The following is a 23593-nucleotide window of genomic DNA, read 5'->3' as shown; positions in this document are numbered from 1 at the left end:
TGTGTATTTACTGATCCCGTAGCCGCACTCTAGCTTTAGCTGTAAACATCACAAGCTGAAGCGCGGGTGCCGCGGATGCTTAAAAAGTAAAGAAATAGAAAAAATATTTTTTTCTATTTCTTTACTTTTTAAGCCATTGCGGCACCCGTGCTTTAGCTTACGATGTTTACAGCTAAAGCACGAATGCGGCTACAGGATCAGTAAATTAACAACAAACGCAGCGTTGTGTACATAAAACGTATGGCGCTTGCTGCACTGTTGATAGCTGTGTCTCTTGGCTTTGAGTGTGTATGCGTACCTATCCATTGCCCCACTGTTCCCAAGTGTTCCGGTATCATGCGTTGCACCTTCAGCCAGTCCCGTTTTTTTAAAAATCAACAATAATGTGCATGATGGGATTTTTCAAACAAACTTATTTTAAAATAAAAATAGGCATCCCAGAATGCAGGTGCCTCACATAATTTGTGCCACTTGGTAGCCATGCAATGGACCGGTGTCAATTGGATGTCAGTAAAACTCTGTGCATTTCAGTTACTCTATTATAATTACGGGCCTACAAATCCCAGCATGCTTAGTGCTGATGGCAAAAACAAATTGATGAAAGTACACTCGTAGATGTATATTTCTAGTCCATTTCTACTTCGAATATGCATGCGACCATAGTTTGGGGTATTCAACATTGGCGCATTCGGCAGCTTAGTAGCATGTTACTTGTGCTATGTGTAGGCTGAAGGCAAGCTTGCGATTTGTCCTTTGAAATTTACCTTAATTCAGCAAGAAATAAAAGAAGATCTCTTGACAAAAAGGATTTTTTGTGCTGTCCTCAACTATGGAAGCAAAAAACATTTAAGATGTGCTCTCAGATGGTTGTTCCTCTATTACGAATTATGCCTTTCACAAGCGCCTACAAGCAATGCGGTGTGTGCTATACAAACATACAACAAAGAAAAAAATGCATTGAAAGCAAGCATGAAACAAAAGTAAGCAAGATAGATTTTAGCATATACAAATTGGAGCGGTTTATTGACATAACAGGTTGTATTTCAAGAGGCAAGAGCCGCACATTTTAGGAGATATCATTTATACACCTGTATTTCGTGCCCTGGGGACTGGGAGAGAGAAAGGCTGTAATCCTTGGCTAATATTTGCACTAGCTCAGTCACAAGAGACTGCTTGACATTCTAGCCCCTGAGGCAGCTCCTCCCCGTCGTACACAAGCCTTTGCAATGCAATAGGTCTCGCATTAACGAGAGTTTGAGCTAGTGGCATTGTAAATGACAATGCCTTTTAATTAATGTTTTGGTTTTAAAAACATAAATAAAAGGCATTGTCATTTACAATGCCAATAGCATAACTCACGTAAATGCGAGACCTATTGCATTGCAAATGCTTGTTATGTTAAGGCCTCAAAAAGGTTTAGAGACAGAAATCCAAACCCATACTGCCAGGTAGTTTCCTGCTTCCCAAAATGGGATGGTCACCAGAAGGAACATACCCCTCTTCTTGCCTTTTGCTCTTTCAAACACCCCTAGGGGTTTAAACCTCTTTAATCAAGGCAGGCAACACGATAAGCACCAATCTTGTTTTAGCACTGATAAACATGAGATGGAAGGATTTCAGAACGACTCTGTCAGCTAGGGTCTTTCCCAAATTGAGGCAACTAACCACCCTACAGCAACAGGTCAGGCAGACTACTGAGTGGGCCTACTATATAAAGATTTAACTAACAATGCTGGCCATCGTAGGACTATAACTTAGTAAGATGTTGCAGGCTCCACTGGCTATATACTCTGACCTTCACTTACCTCTCTATCAAAGGAGGACTTTGTGTATCATAGTCCATTTGGGCATATCTTTAATGCTTTCTTCCTAATATTTAGTCCACCATCATAAAATAGCACCATGTTTGACCTTAATGAAACAATCAATGTGGAAACCGTGCAAGAATCTTCCTTTTAAAAAAGAGAGTTACTAAATAAGGGGACCTGCAGAGCTAACTAATTCTGCATACATAACTCAAAATTTAAATTCACATCTATCCATCACACTCTTTTCACTCAGCACAATGCTAAGCGCTATGTCCCATAACAAGATATCTGCACCTCGCTGGTTTCAATGCACGACATGGAAAAAACACTTCCCACATAGACTCAATACTAAGAGAACACTCTCCCACGTATACAACCTACATGGTGTAGCATGCTACTCGTGTGAGGAAGAGTGTCAGCAACCCAACTAGGAGTAGTAGTAAATGCCCTATACATGCTACAATAAAATTATAAAGATTGAAATTATTGGATTCAGTGCTCAGTTCTGCGATACCTTCCGATATGTGTTGCTTATCCCCCATTATTTTCAAAAGTTTTCTTTTACATATTTTAAACGTAGCCAATAGCTTGGCACTCCTAAAATAAACATGAGACCTATTGTCTTTGCCAGTGCTTGTTTCTTTTTCACTACACTACAAAGCTAGCAGTGTGGATTCTTTTATTGCTCTCTTGCAATGCAGCAGATTTTTTTCCAGTTCCCCTGCATGGCAATGGGTGCTTAGATATCCTCTAAGTCCCATTAGCGCCATTTTGTGTATTTCAACACATGGCTCTTCACTGCAGGGTGCTGTTGGATGGCGGCATTGACGTGAAACCTAAAATAGGAACCAAGGACGACGACAGTATCGTTTCTACGCAGGATAAAGACACGTGTCACTGTGGACAAAAACAACCCAGCTGCTGCTTTCGTGTGTCCCTTGTTTCCCACAGATAAAAAGACAGTACAGCCTGTATCTTGAGGTAGAATTCAACCACCAGCCCGGGCGCGCACAGGTGCCGGCCGAGGCGTTCTCCTGCGCAACCTCTGACGTCAAGACCGCCAGCTGACGGCTCGCGGCTTTCATATGTCAGCAGAGCATTGTGTTCCGTGCAATTAGGCCGTAAATAAAAACAGCTTTTATCAAGCCCTACAGGATACCTCAGAGGCACGTGAAGCATAATTGGAAAGCGTTCGCCTAGGAGGCACGCGCCATACCCTCCAGAAAGAGTACGTTTGACTGCTGAAGAAAATCATGAACAGTAAGAAAATAAAGAATACTGAGATTGCTGATGGCCCATATTGTGCCTTAATAACCATGGGCATCCAAATGCATCCACTTTGCTTTTGTAATTAATACTCGTGAGGCAATATTTGAGGAGTACAGAAGAAGACATCCAGTAATTGCAGAATGTCTTTTTCCATGTTTGCACACTCTTTCTCATATAGCTATATTCACCGGGTTACTTGTTCCGCTCAGACCGTCCTATGGGCCTGTTTTAGACTTCGGAGGGCTGGGGAATGGCTGTCTGGGAGAAGAAGTCACCCTGACAGACATCAATTCCTCCAAATTTAGAGATGTCTGCTGGCCCTTAGGACATCTCTTAACATTAGCAAGTCAATGTTGTAAAGGTTTGATGGACGGCGCTGTCGAACATGATGGATGGCTGTCAAACTTTTACATAGTTATACTTTTTTTCAAAAACATACTCCCAAAGCAGGAATTTGTTTCCGAAAAAAGTCAAACTGATGACTACCACACCATGGGTACTTCCCCCATGGTGTAGAAGTCATTTTTTTTTTTTTTTTACTGTCCCTCACTGCAAGGTTTTACTTGGGAGTGATATACAGTAAAAAAAAAAAGCCATCCGACCACCCATTCTAAATTGGGCACATGGTAGGAAGACTTACCTCCGGAAGGCACGTACTGTCAGGCCACCTGAGGGTTATGATAGTAAAAGAGTTAGATTAGGCTCCTTGGTCAACAAACTGTTCATCCGTGAGGGTATTTCATCTCGGCAAGAGGGGATCTGGTGGGAGTTCTGGTCAATCTCCGGTCCAGTGATTGCGTGCTGCAGGAGCTCCGCTGGAGTTCCAGTAGAGAAGCTAAGGCAAACTTCTCTGCATCTAGCCACGTCCAAACGTCGCCAATTCACATTGCCCAAACTGTGGCATGTTAACTGACTGCTCGTACCCATGAAGCTGTGTATTTAACATTATTATTTTCTTATGATTATGTTATTGGTCTCAGATGAGAACATGCTCTTCATTTTATGTCGCAGAAATAAGTTAAGTTTGCACTTTTAATCAATTTCGGAGAAATCGGGGAAGGATAACGGCGTACCTCATTAATATGAGTTCAGCTGTATAAAAGTCAACATATAATAAATGATCTTATAGTAGAATACCAACTGCAGGTTTAATTTATATTTCATATAATTACGGAGACGTTTGAGGGAATCTCTACCCCACTGGTGCAAATAGAGGGTATTGAGGGCCTTATTGATAGCTTTAAATTTAAAACTTTAAAAACCTATTTTTCCATCTCAAGAATTTTGATACATAGACCCCTTTACTGTTCAAATAATTGCTTTCCCCAACTTTTTAATGGCCTTGCTCAATTTTCCTTGCAATATTCGAATTTCAATCTCCTTGGGATTTTAACAGGCATATAAATAATACGGGGTACTCTCAGGCAGAGCACCTTAGTTATACCGGTATGAACCTTCCACAACGGGTCCTGCCCCCCATGGATTAGGCAGGACACGTGCTTCATCTGATCTTTTAAAATATTGCTGACCTGGAGGTTTGCTGGCAGTGCCTCATTTGATCAGATCATTTTCTAGTTTCCTTCTCTTATAATGGGCTGCCGAGTCAAAAGAAGATAGATTCCCCACATTTCTGTGGAGAGCTTGGCATAGAATTACAGAGACATCTCATTCCCAAAATCTACAATCCATCACCCCTTCTTTAACAGGGATCCCTGACACGGATGTGGCCAATTTTAACAATGGGATCACCTACCCTTGATTCGATTGCACCATTAAAACCCCAGATAGCACAAAGGACCAAGCCATTGGCTCCTTGGGTCTCGCCTGTGCTAAGGGAAGAGAAGAGCAGCTGTGAAAATCTGTAGCGAACATGGAGAAAATCTTATTGTCTGGAGGCGAAGATCCAATATAAGGAAGTGTTAAGACATTTTTCCAAATCTTTTCATAAAGCTCAGAGAAAGTACTTCTACACTCGAATCTTGGCAACATTAAATACTTCACTTTTCTTTTCCCCCTCCTGAGGCTGTTAATAGTAAATTTAACCCTTCCGGTGAACTTTATGACGACCTATCTTCATTTTTTCATGAGAAGAATCAGAAAATGTATGCTACCTTTTCTATAAGTACTATATTTGAGGCACCAGCAGATTCCGTGGCAACTCAGTCATATACTTTCTATTTTCTCACAATTTTTGAGAAGGGTTTCCTGAAAGAACTCTAGAAATGTAAATCAGGATTCCGCAGCAGATCCTTGTCCACCTCGAATCTTAAAAATGATCGCCTCTGCCATCAACCTTGAGCTCAATAAAATTCGGAACCCTTCTCTATAGGTAGGCCACTTTCCTTCTGTTTGAAAATAAGCTTTTCTTCGGCCCTTAATGAAGAAACCTACTGCAGACCCGGCCACAGTGAGTCATTTTAGGCCCATCTCCCTTATTGCCGGCAGTGGCCAAAATCTTGAGAAACTGGCAAATGGCCAGCTCTCCTCCTATCCGCAATCTAATGGTCTGTTTCAAAATTTGCAATCTGGCTTTCCACAAGGTGTTAACGCTGAAGAACAAATTACTTAACTTTGATAATGCTGTAGCTGGTAAAGACTTTATCTAGATACCGATTTCTTACTTTTGAATTTCCTCAGGTGTCAGATTGGATCCAGAAGATTTTTCGTGAGCAGTACCCCTGCATGCCGGTAGGTGGCGTAGGCTGGCTCAGCAAGGCATCAGCCACACTGGAAGTGAGGCCTGCACCACCTATATAGGTCCCACCACAGTACACTAATGTCAGTTACTTTTCACGACTTTGCACGCGCGGAGCCATGAACTAACACTGTTGTGTCCAAACTAGGGGCCTAATAGGGATCAGCTCTGACCCTAGATATATGTCCACAGAACAGAGAGGGTGGGTAGGCCGGTAAGGAATCTGTGGCTAGATATAGTCTCTACCAGATAAGGTGTTACTGAATGTAAGTAACTTGTTCATCTGATAGAGACTTCTAGCCGCAGATTCCTTACATTTGAATAGATACCCAAGCAATACCATCTTTGGTGGAGGATCTGCGGACAAATGTAAACTAGGAAGTCCTGCAGGACCAGACGGGCAAAATGCCCATCCCTGGGGACCTGACTGTCCAGGCAGTAATGCTTGGGAAACGTGTGCAGGGAAGCCCATGTGCTACCTGGCAGATTTAAAGGACTGGGACTCCATGTGCTAACGCAGTGGTCGCAGCTTAAGCTCTGGTGGAATGAGCCTGTAAGCCTTCAGGAAGCTGCTTCTTGGCCAGTGCATAGCAGATCCTGATGTAGAGAACAACTGTAGGAACATAGGATCTGCTTCTTATGGTTACCCCCACTTTTTGCTTGATGTGATGCTGTTTTTGACTGGTCTGACTGGGATACTGCTAATCAGGACCCCAGTCTATCTGCTTTCTCCCTAAACTGTTGTGTTCAGTACCTAGGTACATCCCAGATTGGATACTGGGGTACACTTGTCAGTCCCTATTATATGGTACCCATGTACCCAGGGCATAGGTCCCCCAGAGTTCTCCCATGGGCTGAAGCATGCATTATGCCACCCATGAAAGACCAATAAAAAAATGGAACTACAGGCCTGCCATTGCAGCCTGTTTAAGTTGGTGCATGCACCACTTACTAAAGATATAGGTTCACTGGCCCTTATTTATGAGGCCTTGCGTCAGTTTTGCGCCGCCGGTGCGTCACTTTTTGTGACGCACCAGCGGCGTAAAATGTGAGCCTTGTTGCGCCATATTTAAAAAGTGACGCATCTAGGTAGATGCGTCACTTTTTAAACCCCTGCGCCACATTATACCTGCGTCAGGTATAATGTATGCAGAGGGGGCATTCCCCCGCAAAAAGCCTCGTAATAGTGACGCAGTGAAATCTATGAGATTTCACTGCGTCACTTTTAGGATGCTGTTGCGTCAAAATCTAGCGCCTGGCTCACAGCAGGCGTAAGACTGACGCAAGCCCTTTCACATGGGGCTTTCCCCATGTGAAAGGACGCATTGCTGGAGTTGCGTCATTTTTGTGACACACTCCAGCAATGCGTCACTTTTGCGCTTACAGTTACGTCAGAAATACTGACGTATCTGTAAATCCTTGCGACATGATGCGTCATACATTTAATATGACGCATCATTGGTGTCGCAAGGAGTGCGCAGTGAAAAATGACGCATCGCTGTTTTCACGCAGCGATGCGTCACTTTTCATAAATGAGGCCCACTATATCTAAGGGTCACTGAACTTAAATATAAGCCATCCCTGTAGCAGGCCTTTACAATCTTGAGGGCAGGGTGCTTGATTATAAGTGAGAGGGTACCCCTGCATGAGCAGGACACCCTTGCAGCCTACAAAGTCCATTCTACTGGGTTGTCAGTGAAGCAGCCACGCAATGACCATCTTGAAAACGGCTGCAATTAATCCTACCATGTTTGGTATCAAACATTTTGGAATCATACCTCCACACCGTAAACAGTGTGGGAGATATGATTCCAAGCATCGGGAGAGCCCTCAGTTTGGCTCTCAGTGTTCCCGGTACCAGCCTTCTAGTTCCGGACAGCACAAAATGGTTGCTGCCGCCAAGAGAAGCATTTCTGCCCTCCTGCTGCTGAGCCAAGCTCAAGCAGGGGAAGGCAGAACAATAGGCATCCTGTCACTGAGAGGTGTGACTACTTCCCAGACCGGATTTAGTGTATTAGGGCTGGGTGGGTGTGCTTGCCAGTGCCTGAAAGTCTGCACGAGGGGAACATTTGGTGTCCCTGTGCATAGTCCAGTTCAAACCAGTCCTGAGAGCCATTAGCTCCCGCTCTGGTGCAAAACTGGACAAGGCACATGGGAGTAACCTCCCCCCTGTCCAGACCCTCTACCTGGGCGGGTCCCCTGAATCTTCCCAACCCTTTGCTTAGGGTACTTACCTGGATGTAGGTCCCTAGATTCGTTGTGGGATAAGATTCAGAACTTAAACCACTGCATTTCTTCCGTCTGGGCACTCTGGACTTCGCTGGACTCCGTTTGGGCCTGACTTTGTCTCCATCCTAGTCTGCTGCATCATCTGTGCCTGTGCATCATACAGGAACCTTCCAAGGCCTGTGAAGCATCAAGGACAACTGAAGTAATCTCCCTTGGAGTGAAGGAGTCACTCCCCTGCGTTCACAGGCACCACAACAAAGACAACCGTTCTTCAGGCCCTGAGCTCCTCTGGACTCCATGTGTTCTGCAACACAGGTGGTGGTTTTCCTAGGCCTGCTCTACTCTCTAACCAAGTTTGAAGCCAGTAGTCCTTGTGGGGGTTGCAATAACTGAACCTTTGGGTACTGTGCCTCTTTGCAGTTGCAAAGGCTTGCTGAAACCTTTGCAAGAAGATCTTCGGTCTCCAAGTAGCCCCAACCTCGAGCACCTCCATTGACTAGAATCTTTGGCCACTCCACTTCGTGTGCATCATGGCCTGCATCTTTTGGTGAGTTGCTTGAAGTCCTCTTGCGACTCCAGTGCCTACGGCATGTGGGTCCACTTGAGGGTCACCTTTGTTTTCCTTGGGCTCCCCTGGTTGCTCGGGGCCTGCCCTGACTCCCTTACTTGTTGTGAGTCTTCTCGACCCTGCAGGCCCCAACCGTGCACCTTCTTGATTTCTGCGTGGGTTGCATTTGCCAAGGCTTGTTGGTACTCAGGACGGACTCCGACCCCTCAGCACTCGACATCCTTCGTGGGACAGCTCGTGTCTGAGTCCTCGTTGTCCTCAGAATTGCCTGGTCCGCGCAGCTGCAAAGTCAAGGTCACTGTCATCCTTCCTGAAGCACCCAACATCGGAGGGCAAGCAGCTTCTAAGTCTCCTGGTCACTCCTGCATGGCATAGACACTGTCCCCTCTGATTTCAGGTACTCCTCGTCAAGAATCCACGTTTGGATTCCTCCAAACACTTTCTCCCCTTCTAGCAGCGGCACTCTCCTGAAGTCCTTCAATGGGTTCGATGGAGGTTTCCGATGCCACTTCACACCTATGCACCCAGCTTCCCTGGGATAGGTAACTTGGGTACCACGGTATCCACGAGCGGGGTAGCTTTCCAACCTTCTGTCTTCCACGGGGTCTCTTCAGGGTCCACTGGGAAGGGTCATACCAACCGATATCCATAATTAATGTGGATAATAAAATTCTTGCCAAATTAATTGCCACGCTATTGCTCCCCCTGCTGCCACTCATAGTGCGACTGGACCAGTTGGGCTTCGTGCCTAGGAGGTCCACCTCCCATAATCTCTGCACCTTTTTTTGTAGTCTCTGCACCTTTTTTTGTAGTACTGCAGACCAGAACATTCTCCCTCAGCATGGGTATGGTCTTCCTTGATGCCACTAAGCATTCGACTTGCTTGAATGGCCGTACCTCTTTGCTCTCTTAAACCGGTTGGGTGTCAGCCCTAAATTCATCAAACGATAGGTCTCCTCTACGCAAAACCGACGGCACGCACCAAGGTCAATAGGTTGATTTTAGCACTACTTTCCAGTATTTTGTGGTACGTGGCAAGGATGCCCCCTGTCGTCCATCCTTTTTTCCATCACCATGGAATCCCTGGTGGCTAGAATTGGGCAGCATCATGCGCACCGAGGCCTGGCATTTATGCCCGGGTGGTCCTGGTGTCCGTGTGCGCTGATGATGGCACCTTGCATATAAAAAACCCTTGCGATAATCTGGAACGCCTGATAAAGGGGTTCACCAGGTTCGAGGGGGTCTCTGGGGTCGGCATAAACTGGGCAAATTCAGTTATTTTTCTGCTTACGGTGTAGACAAGAGAGTTCTCCTTGGAGTTCCCTCTATAGTGGGCAAGCGGGCCAATAAAATACTTGGGGATTTGGCTGAGCCGTGATCCTGATTATCTTTAGAGGTTCAGTTATGGCCGACTAATGTATTGGCCGGAGGGACGAGTAGACACTTGGACTAAAATACCGCTCTCTATGGCTGGGAGACGGATGTATGTCGTTACTACGTATGCCTTTACCACGCAGGTTTTACAACGCAAGTCGTTACAACGGGGGCGCTGGATAGTGAATAGTTTAATTTACTATTCCAACTCCAGTCCCCGTGGATAGTAGGGAAGGTTTTGGATAGTAAATTAAACTATTCCCTATCCTACAGCACCCCCCAGCGCAAGTTGTTGTAACAACTTGCGTTGTAAAAGTTGCGTGGTAAAGGTACTGAGTGGTAAAAGTTGCGTTGTAAACGCTGTTCCCCCTGGGAGGCTGGCCCTAGCAAAGATGATTGTATTACCTAAATTCCTCTACTTGATTATTAATCTTCCTCTACCGCTTCCCCTGTGTTATAGACGACAACTAAGATTGCACCTGGTGGTGCTTGCGTGGGTGGGGCAACAACCAGAGATTACATGGGAGGTCCTTACACTGCAGTTTGAGCAGGGTAACCAGGTGCACTGGACATGGACCTTTACTACACTTGAGCAGAGGTGCAGTTTGCATTTCATTGGCCATTCCCCACACAATTTATGGCTCACACAGCACCTGAACATAATTATACTGCTCTGTGCCCCCCCACCCCAAACAGTGCTGTTCCAGACCCCACAGCAGCAGAGGGCAGCGATTGATACGGTTGGCTCCACAATGTGGGCATTGTCGAGCTGCGGATGCGCCCCGGTCTGGTTGTCATCTTTGCCTCATTGATCCCATGCTTGGACATCCCGCTCTGCCCATCACTCTGGATGCTGGCACATGCAACAGATTGCTAAAGCTGTGACTCGCTACTTTAGGGGACTTATACCCAGAAGGCTCCTTCATTACATTACAGCAAGCCCTACAGGAACACAACACCAACGTGCTAGACAGTCTTACATATTACCAGCTAAGAGCGGCAATACAAGTGTTTCATGTTTCATTTCCCACAGGTGGTTTAGGCTCTTCTTGTGAACCCTTCCCCGTGCAGGCTCATTACCAGTATATATGCCGAAATGCAAGAGATGGCACCGGTGCAGATCCCTGGTGTTCACCAGGCGGGTGTGGCCATTTCAGAGGAACAGTGGCAATTCTGCTGCACTCAGGCTCGGGTGCTATCACCCAATTATCGGCTCTGTTTGGTGCAGAGACAGAATATCGAGTAAAAAATATTGAATTGCACAAATATTGTGTCAAAAATATTGTGGGTCAGGAATATCGACGGACAAATTCTCGTGGTCAAGAATATCGATTTTAGGTAAGTAATCTTGATATCGTTTGCAAAATTATAGTTGTTAAAAATATCAATTATTTATTAATGTTATGTATTTTAGTATATATTTTATATGTGTGTTGTATGTATTTTTGTATAAGAATTGTTTGTATGTTTATTATATGTGTTAAAATGTTAGTAGTTATTATTTTTTATTTATTTGAATTTTGTGTTTTTAGTTCCGTAGCGAGTTGTGGTTTATAGGGGAATAGGGTGGGATTGTGTGGAGGGTGTCAGTCTTGCTAGGGGGAAATCCATTTGATTCCGTCACTTCCTGTGGGCCTCTTCGAGCCACCATCTTAGAAGGGTGACGCTCTAGTCTCCCGGGTTTGGTAATTGGAACCTACCTACTTTAGGGGCTCATGGCGCTGACGCGCAGTGGGCGCGCCAAGAGCGCGCCAAAGGCAAGTTCGTCTGCCCCCATCCGTGCCCGAACAGCGACCTGGGCCAACCATGCAGCCCAAAATTCCGGAGAATATACACTTTGTTGGACTCGTGAGGAGCTCCTGTCCTATTCTTGCCACGCTTGCAAGTTCTGCCTTAACTCTAAACCTGATTTTAGGCAGGACAAGGCCCTACTTGTGATTCTCCCAAAGCCTTCCAGTTCAGTGAGGCTAAAAGCTTGCCTTATTAATTGAAGATCACTACCGAAACATGTATTATACATTCATCAGTCTTTAATAGATAACAACTGGAACCTCATGTTCCGAGACTTGGCTTTGGGAAGGCTCTAATCCAGCGGTAGCATTAGCTATGCCCCAGGGCTATGGCATAGTCTGCACAAATAGACATGACAAAAGACTAGGTGGAGGGCTTGCGATTATCCAGAAAGACACTTGGGAGATCGTAACTTCCAAATTTGACCAGATGGGCAGTATTGAAGGCAGGGCGGGACTGGGAGCTAAAACCGGCCCTGGCAAAGTGCTCGTCCGCCCCTCCCTCCCCCGCGGGAGGGGGTTGTGGGTGCCGCCTAGCTCTTTTGCTATGCTGCAGAAATGGGTCTGTAACAAAAAACGGCCCCCAGGGGCCCAAAACTGGCCTCCACCCGTGCAGCTCACCGGGGGATTGCCCGGTGCCCGCTACGGCCAGTCCGGCCCTGATGGAAGGACTCCCTTTCTGTATTAAATTATCTGCCTCTACCTTCTTCGCAGGGCTTCTCCTCTATAGACCCCCGGATTGTTGTCATAACTCTTCCCTCTCCCTTGTGGATCACATTGCACAGGCTAGCATACGCTATTCTAATTTCACCATCCTGGGCGATCTCAACCTCCATGTGGACGATCCATCTTGCTCTCACAGTGCTAATTTTTTCTCTGCACTTGCAGGCTGCAATTTGATCCAACTAGTCACATCCCCTACTCATAAAGCTGGTTGTTATATATATCAGACTTGATTTGTTTGAATATACCAAGACATCTTGATCCTGACCCCTGAGCCGGTCATTTGGTCAGACTATTTCCTGATCCCTTTTTATGTACACCTGATTGGTGAGCTAAGGGTCACGTCCAGGCCAAATGAATCAAGAAGAAATTGGAGTAGGGTATCCTTAGAGTCCTTGACCCCACTCCTGATAGACTGAGAGCCTTCTTCATCTAATAGTCTTGAGAACAGCATCATGAACCTTAATGCTTGGGTCAGTGACGCCCTCGATATAATTGCACCCCAGAGACCGGTTACCTCCACAAGAACTTCCCCTTCTGCGCCCTGGTTTTCAGCAAATGTTAGAGCCAAGAAAAGTGAATGTAAAAGGCTGGAGCGCAAATGGAGATCATTGTACTCAAGCAGCACTTAAAGAATATCGCAAACTTCTCTGTGGAGCAAAAAGAGGTTTTTTTTTACTGAATGCATTGCCAGCGCTAAGAACTCTTCCAGAGAGGTTTATAAGGTTGTGAAGTCCTTCACTAACCTGACAGCACTTACCCACTCTATCACCCCTTTACAGGAGTTTTGTAATAAGCTCTCTGATTTTTTTGAAGAGAAAATATGCCAGATCTATGCAACTTTCTCAGTAGCACATCCTCATTCTGGAGAGGGCCTTTTTGGTAGCCCCAGCGACACTCAACCAGTGTTTTCGGAATTTGCTTCTATCCCGCTAGAAGCCTCTTTGGGAGAACTCCAGAAATGCAAATCCGGGCCACCTGGTGATCCCTGGCCGGCAAAATATTATCACGCCTTGGCTGAGCTGCTCAACCCCCAACTGAATACCATTTGGAATTCATCGCTGAAACAGGGCGTCTTTCCATCGGCCTGGAAACATGCATTTCTCCTTCCCATTTTATGTTTAACTTTGTTTTATTGGTTTGTAGACAAGTGAAAAGGCACTGTACATATGACAGGTTATCTCTTTTTCGTCCCCTTCGGTCTCCTCCCAGCCCTCTTCCCAACACCCCCTCTCTCCAGCATTGAGGACCGTTTTCCATTTCCGTAGGGCGTTTACCTGCTTGAGCCGGCAGGGCAGGGTAGAGGTTTAGCCTGTCTATGCAATATACAATGACTATTAGAATATGAAAAAACTCCCACCCCCCCTCCCCCGTGTCCTACCTCCCCCCTCCCCGAACCGGTGTGCCATGTCAAATCTTTGGTAGCTTGTTACATATAGAACCAACGTGTGCCATGCCTCAGGAGATTGCCTCAGGTTATTGGGTGTTCGTTAGTCGCAGAATGCAAAGGTATTTTGGGCAGGTGATTTCATTGAATTCTAACACTAGAAGGGATAGTAGTGGTTGCCATATAGTAGTTAAGGCAGCTGTGGATTGTGTAAGATTAGCTTGAATTCTCTCCATGCCGAGAGTGTACCACAGTTTGTGTAGCCACCCAGTATGTGTAGGTCTATTCTGAGTGCCCCATAAGGAGAGGATGTGTTGCACCACTGCTCCCATAGCGACCCCCATTTGCTTTCCCCTAATTGACTTCAGTGGATATATAAGAGAGTTGGGTAGTCCCAGCAAGGTGTAAGCAGGGAAGCGTGAGGCAAACTGTTTGTCTATATTGTCTAAGACCGCCGTCCAGAATCCAGGCACTTCCCTGCAGTCCCATAACAGGTGAGTCAGTGTGCCCTCTTCGTTGCATCCCCTCCAACATGTAGGGCTATGATCGGGGCTTCCCTTATGCAGTCTGGCAGGTGTCAAATACCAGTATGTCACCACCTTGACAGCTGCTTCTCTACTTGCTGTGTTCTTGGCCGTGTGATTCGCCCGATAGTAGATGCCCGCCATTCCTTTTCGGTCAGCTCTCTACCAAGCTCCCACGCCCATCGCCTTTGCCCTGCCGAGGGCCCTGTCCGAGCCGGGGGACGTATTAGCGCAATTAGTTCAGAGATCATCCTCTTATCCAAGGTTTTAGCTATGAGCACATCTGGATGTATTAGCCAGTGACGGATTTGCAAGTATTGGAATCTCTTCGGACCCGTGGCGTCGTATGCTTGTGGTATCTCCGAGAACTGTAGGAACCCCTCCAAATCAAACAGTTGCCCAGCTGACTTGCAAGTCGACGCCTGCCATTGTGGAAACGCTCTTTCCTCGAGCCCTGGTGGGAATTCCGGATTGTCGAAGAGGGACATAAGTGGCGAGGGGAATGTGGAGAGCCCACATTTAGTCGCCACGGTGTCCCACATCTGCATCACAGTGCGTGTAAATGAGGAGACTGCGAGGTTCGGAGGCCTATCCGGCTCTTAAGAAATGGCACTTTCCAGAGGGATAGCTTTGCCAGCGCCCTGTCTTGGAATAGCCACCTCTTTTCGGATTCCGGTCGGCTCCACTCTACAAGGTACCTGAGTTGCGACGCCCAGAAGTAGTCCAATAAATTGGGAACCCCTAATCCTCCTTTGTCTGGGGGACGGCAGGCTAGCTCTCTGTGCATCCGTGGCCTCTTCCCGGCCCAAATGAATTGTTGCACTATACTTTGCAGTTTGTGAATGGCGCCTTTGGGTGGCCAGGCTGGGATGGTCTGAAAAAAGTACAGCACTTTAGGCAAGATAGACATCTTAACTACAGCGATGCAGCCCAAAAGTGACAAAGGCTGCTTCTGCCACCTACGCTGATCCCTCTGCATTTGCGAGAGGAGGTTGGAATAGTTTATGGTGATTGTTTGGCCCGTGGAGGGCGCTAGGACTATCCCAAGTAATGGATCCTGTTTTGAAGTTGGAGCTCTCCGAACTCTCCGTTTTTTCCCCATAGTAAAGTCTCATTGAGACCGAACGGCAGTATCATGGATTTCCCCATATTTAATTTGAAACAGGAGACTTCGCCGAAGGCATGCAGTTCCTGAAGGAAAGCCGGCAGGGAGCGCTTGGGTGTCTTCAGGGCTGCCAGGATATCGTCTGCATACAGACTGATCAGATGTTTCTCCCCCCAAAGGGGATGCCAAGAATATCGGGGTTATCTCATATCCGTTGTGCCAGCAGTTCCACATATAGCGCAACGAGAAGGGGCGACAACGGACATCCCTGCCTTGTGCCCCGTCGGATGTCAAAGAGCTGGGAGCTTGTCCCATTAACCCGGATCGTAGCAGTGGGTTTGTCATAGCAGCTGGTCACCCATGCCCTGAATCGCTCACCTATAACAAAGTGCGCCAGCATCTTGTCCATAAAACTCTAGTCTACTCTGTCAAATGCCTTTTCGGCATCTATCGACAGTAAAAGGGCACTCATCTTGTTGCAATGGGCTTTATCAATCATATGCATTATTCGTTTGGTATTGTCGCTACTTGTCTATTAGGGATAGATCCGGATTGGTCCGGTTCGATGATGCCTGGCATGCGTGGGCCAAATCTGGTCGCGAGAACCCCTGTGAACAACTTTAAGTCCAAATCGAGTAAGGAAATCGGCCGGTATGAGCCGCATTGGGTAGCATCTTTTCCAGGCTTGGGAAGGACGACTATATCGGCGGCAAGCATATCTATGGAAATAGATCCGGGGCCCTGGAACGAGTTAAAGAGGCGGGTTAATATCGGGGCTATGAGTGGACAGACCGCCTTATAGAACCCGGCTGAGAAGCCATCGGGCCCTGGAGATTACAATCGCTGCAGACGGGGGATTGCACCTATCACTTCTTCCATTCTAATCGGCACATCTAAAGCTTACGCTCCTGCTGTGTTTAAAGCTGTGGTGGCGGCGTGTTGGCGATACGTCTCTCCATCCAGTCGTATGCGCAGATCTTTGCTATAGAGGGATGCAAAGAACTCTTTGAGAGTTTCAGCTATCTGGTAGTCTTGCTCCACCATATCCCCCTCCGAGTTTAGGAGAGCAGCAATTTTGGACCGCTGAGCGCGGGCTCTCAGTTTGCTGGCCAAAAGACGTCCCGTTTTATCACACTCCAAATAGTATGAATGTTTAAGCCGCAGAGCCACATATTCCGCTCTATCTGCCTTCAGTTGACGCCATATTCTAGGGGCACCTGTCCGGCTATAAACTCGTTCCAGCTCCACCACATTGGCTGTGAGCTGTTCTATCTTTTCTTTCCGTTCCTGCGCTTCTGCCGCGGAAATAGCTATCAACTCCCCCCTCACTACTGCCTTGAGGGCCCCTCACACCGCTACCAAAGGCGTATCCGGTATATCGTTGGTCACCAAATAGTCAGTGATGCATTTATGCACCTGCTGGGATATTTCTTTACGCAGCAGTAGATTCTCCCTTAGTCTCCACCTCCCTTTCGGTCTATGATTCGAGGGCACGTCCACTGTCACCATCACCGCATCGTGGTCAGAGAGTGCAGCTGGTATAATGTCCACTTTGTCCAATAGGGCATTGAGTTCAGTCGAGCCTATACAGTGGTCAAGCCTGGCATATGTGCGATGAGCATTGGAGTAGTAAGAGAATTGCTTGCTATAGGGTTGAGCCTCCCGCCACATGTCTACCAGCCCCCTTTGATCTAGCCAGTCCCTCCCTTCCTTTCATAAGGCTCCTGTTTGGCCATAGCGTTGACTGGATCTGTCTTTCTCTGAATCTATGAACAGATTAAGGTCGCCTCCCACTAGAATCCTCCTGTCTTGGGAACTTAGAACCTCTTCTATGGCTACCTTAATGAATTTTTCTTGACCTGCGTTGGGGGCATACATGGACCCCACCACCATGGCAGCCCGCCCACCCAGAACATGTAGGCCAGCAACCGGCCCTTTATTTCTGCTACCTTGTCGCCCGCCTTACCTCGGAATTTCTTAGCGAGCAATATGGCTACCCCTGCTTTTTTGTCATTGGTAGAGGAGTAAAATTGTTGGGGAAAGGTGCTGGACCTTATTCTATGCCAATCCTTAGAGAGGAGATGTGTTTCCTGCAGAAGGCATATATCTGCCCTGGAATGCTCCGGATATGATAGGATGGCTCACCTTTTAACGGGATTGTTCAAACCCTTCGCATTGAGTGTTAGCACCTGAAGGACATGGTGCGACATAGAGTGTTTACAAGTGGTGTTTGCAATATCCCTAGGTGTATGCCTTCCCTATGTGTAAGGCCGTACCCCGATCCCGGGCTCTGTCTCTCGATGACTCTGGTTGTCTTGCACGCATCGCCGCCCTCAGTACACCCGTTCCCCACCCTTCCCAGCGCCCAATCCCCAACAACCGTCCTGCAACACCCACGGGGTTTCGTCTAAACCCCTCCCGCAGTCTGCTCCACCTCAGCTCATTTCTCGCCCGCCTTACTCCCCCTTGAAAGACCGCCTCTCCGCACCCATTTCAGGGATCCTCCGTGGTCCCTCCCTAACCCCAACTGAACAACCCCAACTTTGAATTATTGTCCAATGTCCATCGTCCATCCCCTCGGGCATGTGGAAAAAGGGTAGATCGGGGGGTGTATGTGACCAAGTGCCCCGAGCCCCCCTCCTATCCCCCACAGCAAGCTATATATCAGTGCCATATCGTCCCGTGGTGCACAGTTTATCTGGAGAAGTCGTGTCTCTTGACACCGCTTCCAAGGCTGCCGCTCTTTCTTGCGTCATGGTCACAGGATCTGGCTTCACGTCCATTTTAGGCAAACGTCGACAACCCACCTTCTGCCATTCTCCCTGTGGGGATCTTTGTGAGCCACCTGGTAGTTCATCGGGGTTGGCTGGTCCAGACCAATGATCTCACATGTCTCTTGGAGGGAGCATAACTGGTGTAGTTTACCATTCCACTTAAAGATCAAACGGAAAGGGTGCCCCCAAGAATTAGTCACCCCTTTTCACTTCAAAAACGTGGTCACCTCCCTGAAAGCCTTTCTCTTCTGTAAGGTGGAGGAGGCCAAGTCTTGATACAGCACTACTCGCAGGATGCGTTCCTTGAGTGGGAAGTCTGGCAGGAAGGCTAATATGTCCGGTGGTGGGGCCGACGTCTTTCTCATGACGCGCACCCGATGAGCTCGGTCAATGCGGATTTCAAAGTCTGGCCCTCTTCTAGGATCTCACTAAACATGCCCTGGAGGTACCTGGCGACATCGGACCCTTCTTCTTTCTGTGGGACTCCTCGGATGTGGATGTTATTGTGCCGTGACCTGTTCTCGAGGTCCTCTGCGTGAGCCTGAAGGTCTATCAGTTTGTCTTTCAGCCGGATGAGTTCCTGCTGTAGTTGCTCAATCTCTTCACCTTTGGCTTGATCTTTGTCTTCCATAGTGGCCACTCGCTCCCCGATTTCATCCTGCGTATCTCTCTCACTTCTCCCGCCACTTCCTGCTTAAGCATCTGAAAATCCTCCCAAAGGGTGTTGAAAAGGGTTTCAAGGAATGCACGTGTGATCGGTACCTCTCCATCTCCATGCTCCTTGTGTGCCTTAGGGGCTGGAGACGTCTGCCCCCTTTTTCCCCTGCCGTAGCACCTTTTGTGAGCATTTCTTTCAGGGATCTTTCCCCCTTTTCCGCAGCATGGACATGGTGGGGCCTCCTGACCGTCAGAAGCTAGCTTCTTCCCTGAGCCGTATGTTTGCCACAAGTGTCACGCTGCTGTGTGTCCTGCGGGTCCGACCGGACCGTAAGTCAGAGCAACGTAGTGTGACTTGTCCTCCACTCTGCGTTGTGGGCGTGCCTATTCTTCACTGTCATCCAGTCCTCAATCTGCTGCGTATCAATTCCTGGTGTGCCTCTGGTTTGTAGGAGATCGTGTGGGCCTCAAGCAGTTCAGATCTCTGGCGGAAATAGGCCCCGGTGAAGTGCTGGCCGTGTAGGCAGCAAGGTTATGAAGGTTGGTGGCAGGCTTGTCCACTGCCCGTTCCACTGTCTCTGCCAGTATTGAGCCTTGTGTCACCCCTACTCCGCTTGATATCATTGCACGCCTCGCAGCGCAAGCAGGGGCCTATTCCAGTCGGAGCACAGCCCCTCTGATCTGGTGGACGTCTGCTTATTATTCCCAGCGAGGGGGGCAGTGGGTGTGTGAAGTTGATCCACTAGGTTGTCTGGGGGAGGCCCTGAAGCCGGGTCCTCAATTATCTCTTCTGCCCGGGAGGTAGCTGCCCGCCCTCCGCATTGCTCCCGGTCTCCGCCAGCGTACTATGGCCGCGCCGATTGATCACTGCTGGGGTTGTCCGGCCCGTCCTGCTATTTGAGCTCTGTACCTCCCGGGACTGCAACGGCTGACAAGGAGGGGGCTATGCGGTACAAGTCAGGGCAGTCTCTCCCCCAGTTGCACCACCCTTGGAGGGGTTCCTGTGCGCTGTACTGCTCCGGTTGTTCTGGTGGTGCACCAGGCCCTTATCTGGAGATGCCGTCTGCTGCTGATCTATGAGGCCCAGCCAGCCATTTTGCTCTGCGCCTCCTGGAGCCGCCCAGGCCAACAAAGGACACCGCTTGGAGGTATCTCTACCCTCAGTATTCTGTCGCTGCTGCGCGACGCCATAGGAGGTCACCCTGTGCCGATCTCTTTGATCATTTCCTGGGCGCGCCGAGCCCGCGCCATGAAGGGCCCACGAGCCTTTGTCCTCTAGTTCCTGCCAGGGCCGGACTGGGAACTCAAACCAGCCCTGGCAATTGGTCGGACCAGCCCTCTTGGTATAGGTGGGATAGGGGGTGCAGGGGGTGCATGTGGAAAACACTGCAGCTGCAAAACTGGCCACGGTAAGAAAAACGGCCTTCCAGGGGTCCAAAACCAGCCCCCACCCTGGCTGCCCACCGGGGAAATGCCCAGTGCCCGTTATGGCCAGTCTGCCCTGCACAAGGCCTCACATGGTGAATGTTCTGAGCTCTCTGTGAGGTTTGCAACATGAGCGGGGCTGGGGTTGCAATACTAGGGACCCAATATTTCTTTCGGTTTCAGCCCTGGTTTCTTGTTTCAGGTGTATTGTGTTCCATGTGTTGTAGTGTTGGTTCGTCTTGATAGCAGATCGGATGGGGTCTGGCCTCGGTGCTGCCTGGGGATGAATCTCCTCACTGTTCTTCCTCCTTCTCCTCCCATTGCCTCTGACCTGGCTCTGGCCATCTCACACACCCCATTCCTTGCAGGTTCCAAGGATGGCACGAGGGGAGGTTCGGTGATTTAAGGTGTGGGGTCTGTCTTTGTGGTTTGTAGGACAGGCATATACATTGAGAATGGGTGAATGAGGTACAGGGCGCTGTTTTCTCTGGTCCACTGTGAAGTTACAGAGTGGAGTAGCTGTGTCGTTGTGAATGTCGTCATTGCAAGACTATGAGGGGAGGGTGTCAGGCAGGTGCATTGGGGAGAGTGGCCAGACAAGACAGCTTTGTTTGCCCTGTGCAGGTAACATAGTTAGAACCTTGCGGTTGTGCTGTGGAGTTTGCACACTACAGTAGCTGAGCAGTTTTAATTCTGTAAACCATGGAGTGTTTTTCCTGCGTTTGCATGTTTTGGGTCAATACTGCCCGGCCTGCAACCCTCTTTTGGAAGCAATGACTTTGCACATTTTCCTGGGAAATCCGGTCACCACCCCTTTCCTGGGGGCCTCGGCGGCGTGGTGTTTGCCGGCTACCCTTTCTCTTGTGGGTGCTTGGGTGAGTGCTGAAGCACCTTTTGGGTCCGTGGATTCACTTTCTCCTGGTGGTCTGAGAGGCTTCCTGCCCCAGTGAGCGGACCTCTAGGCACTAAATATGGGTAGAAAGGCATCATAAAGCTTGGGAGTGATAATATACGGGAAGAGGAGGAACTGTAGGGGTTTGAAGAGAAGGAAAAATACAGGTGAGAAAGGTAATAGGGTAGAGAAGAGAAGTGGAAAGGTTAATCTGTGTGACAGAAACGGCAGAAGAAAGAGAAAAGTGACACAATAGAGAAAACAGGCGAGAGGTGGGGGGAAAAAGAGAGTTACAGAGATTGGATTGACAACAGCTGATCGTAAATATAGATGTGTACAAGGGACGAAGACAGCGACATGATCACCTACCAATACATAACAGACACCACACCTAATTGAAAAGCAATACCAGCTGGCGCTCCAGGACGAGAAGACGGTTAACAATTTCAGAATAAACTAAATTATCGCCCCTGGAGTCAAGAAAGGGCAGAGATGTGTAGTTCTGTGAAAACGGGCCTTGTCACGTAAGGTTATGGTTTCGACATGATTTTGGTGATGTCGAACCGTGGTTAGTGAGTGCGGCTAAAATGGAGTGAATTAGTCACGTTAACTAGCGAGTTCATTACGAATTTGGAGATTTCGTCTCGAACATGGGTACCATTTTGTTTAAGTCTCCATTTTGTGTTGCCATCACGCAGGCTGACGTGTGTGGTCAAACGAACGAAGCGGCCTGGCCTTCATGTATTAGTATACATTAACAGGGTCTTTCTTGACTTCGAGGTGAATTGCAAGGATCTGATTCCTTCACCTGAAACTGACCCTGCCGAGTCAATTTCCCTGGTTTGATCGTTGTCTGAGAGTACCAATCAATGTTCAGGACATCGTTAACTTTTAGGTTCTCTACACATGCCTTATCTTGCTCGTTATCTGTCATTGTTTCCTTTTCTATGCTCCTTTATTACATGCATTGTGCTTTTCAATTATGGGTTTGTCCGGCTTGTGGAGATTGGATTTGGGACATTCCCAATGATTAACTTTGGGTTTGGATACTGCAAACTGACCTTTTGTCATGTGATACTTTGTTTGAGAATGTACCCCATTGGTTAGATTTTTGCGCAGTGGGTGTATGTTCTAAAATGTGAATATTGTGTATAAAAGGAGATGTCTTGCTCTACAAATTTGAGCAGTTTCCTGAGAACCTACGCCATGCAGTACTTCTAGGATTACTGTTACTGGCTGCAGCTAATAAACTTGCTCTTTGACGCCAACCAGAAGTATTCCGTGTCTCTGTATACCAAGACAGGTGAATCCGAAGACTTTGGGCGTGCCCCTGATGCCCCTGGGTTCTAAAAGTCCGGTTCTTCAACTGGCGCCCAACGTGGGGCGACTTCAGCAGTACCGGTCCAAGCCCGAAGATTGTGAGGAGCTTCGTGAGGAAATTCTGGAGGAGGGCCCCCACTTCATCGACCCCTGCATGTCAAATGTGGACTGAAGGTTTTTGCTGCAAGGTTTCCCCTTTCCGATGGCTACGAAGGACTGCTGCCCTGACCGTCGCCCTGTCTTGGACCCTTTTGTGATGATTTGTAGAGCGAGATGATAGACGGTCGTCTGGTGGCATGACAGACATTTTGGTTAAGTATAAGTGGGTCGCTCCCACAACTTGGTTTTGTTTCTTGGGTTCTTTGATTTGGTTTTTCAAATACCAAAGCAGAGGGGCTCGTACATTTGCGAGTATATCGTGTTGGATAACCCCTTGAAGTTAGAAGCTAGATTAGTGAGCGAAGATGCCTGGTCTTGAGGTTCCGTGAATTCTGAACCATTTCCAAGCTACACAAGATCTCCGAGTCTGTGCATGTGGACAAAGGAGATTGGTCGTTGATGGGATGGTTTTGGGAATTGTTATCCACTTGGGGATGGAAGATTCTGATGATCATTGGGATGGTATTAGCTATCCTTTTCCTGTTCTGTCTTTGCGTACAGTGTGCTCCTGCTATATGTGGCCTTTGTGCTACTTCGTGTTCGAGGAGACCTGTCCAGAGAGAGTTACTAAGTACTAGGATGATGCTACAGCAACATCTTGATGATCTGATGAATATAGACCTGGATTCAGATTGACGTGAGTTTAGGTTATTGCCTATGTAAGGGCAAAAGGAGTGTCTGAGGTTCCGTGAATTCTGAACCTGGGTCATAAAGGTTATGGTTCTGTTACGATTTTGGTAACAACGAACCGTAAACAGTGAGCTCGGCAAGCATGGGTGTTTTCGTCATGTTACACCGATGGATTCACTGTGTATTTGACGATTTCGTTCTGAAACCCTTGGGTTCCGTTTTGTGCATAGCAGCCAATTTGTGATTGCCCTCACATAGGCTGAT

Source organism: Lissotriton vulgaris, chromosome 2_1, assembly GCF_964263255.1.
Source record: "Lissotriton vulgaris chromosome 2_1, aLisVul1.2, whole genome shotgun sequence".
Classification (NCBI taxonomy): Eukaryota; Metazoa; Chordata; class Amphibia; order Caudata; family Salamandridae; genus Lissotriton; species Lissotriton vulgaris.
The sequence above is the reverse complement of the archived record's forward strand: the minus strand, read 5'-3'. Positions refer to the sequence as shown.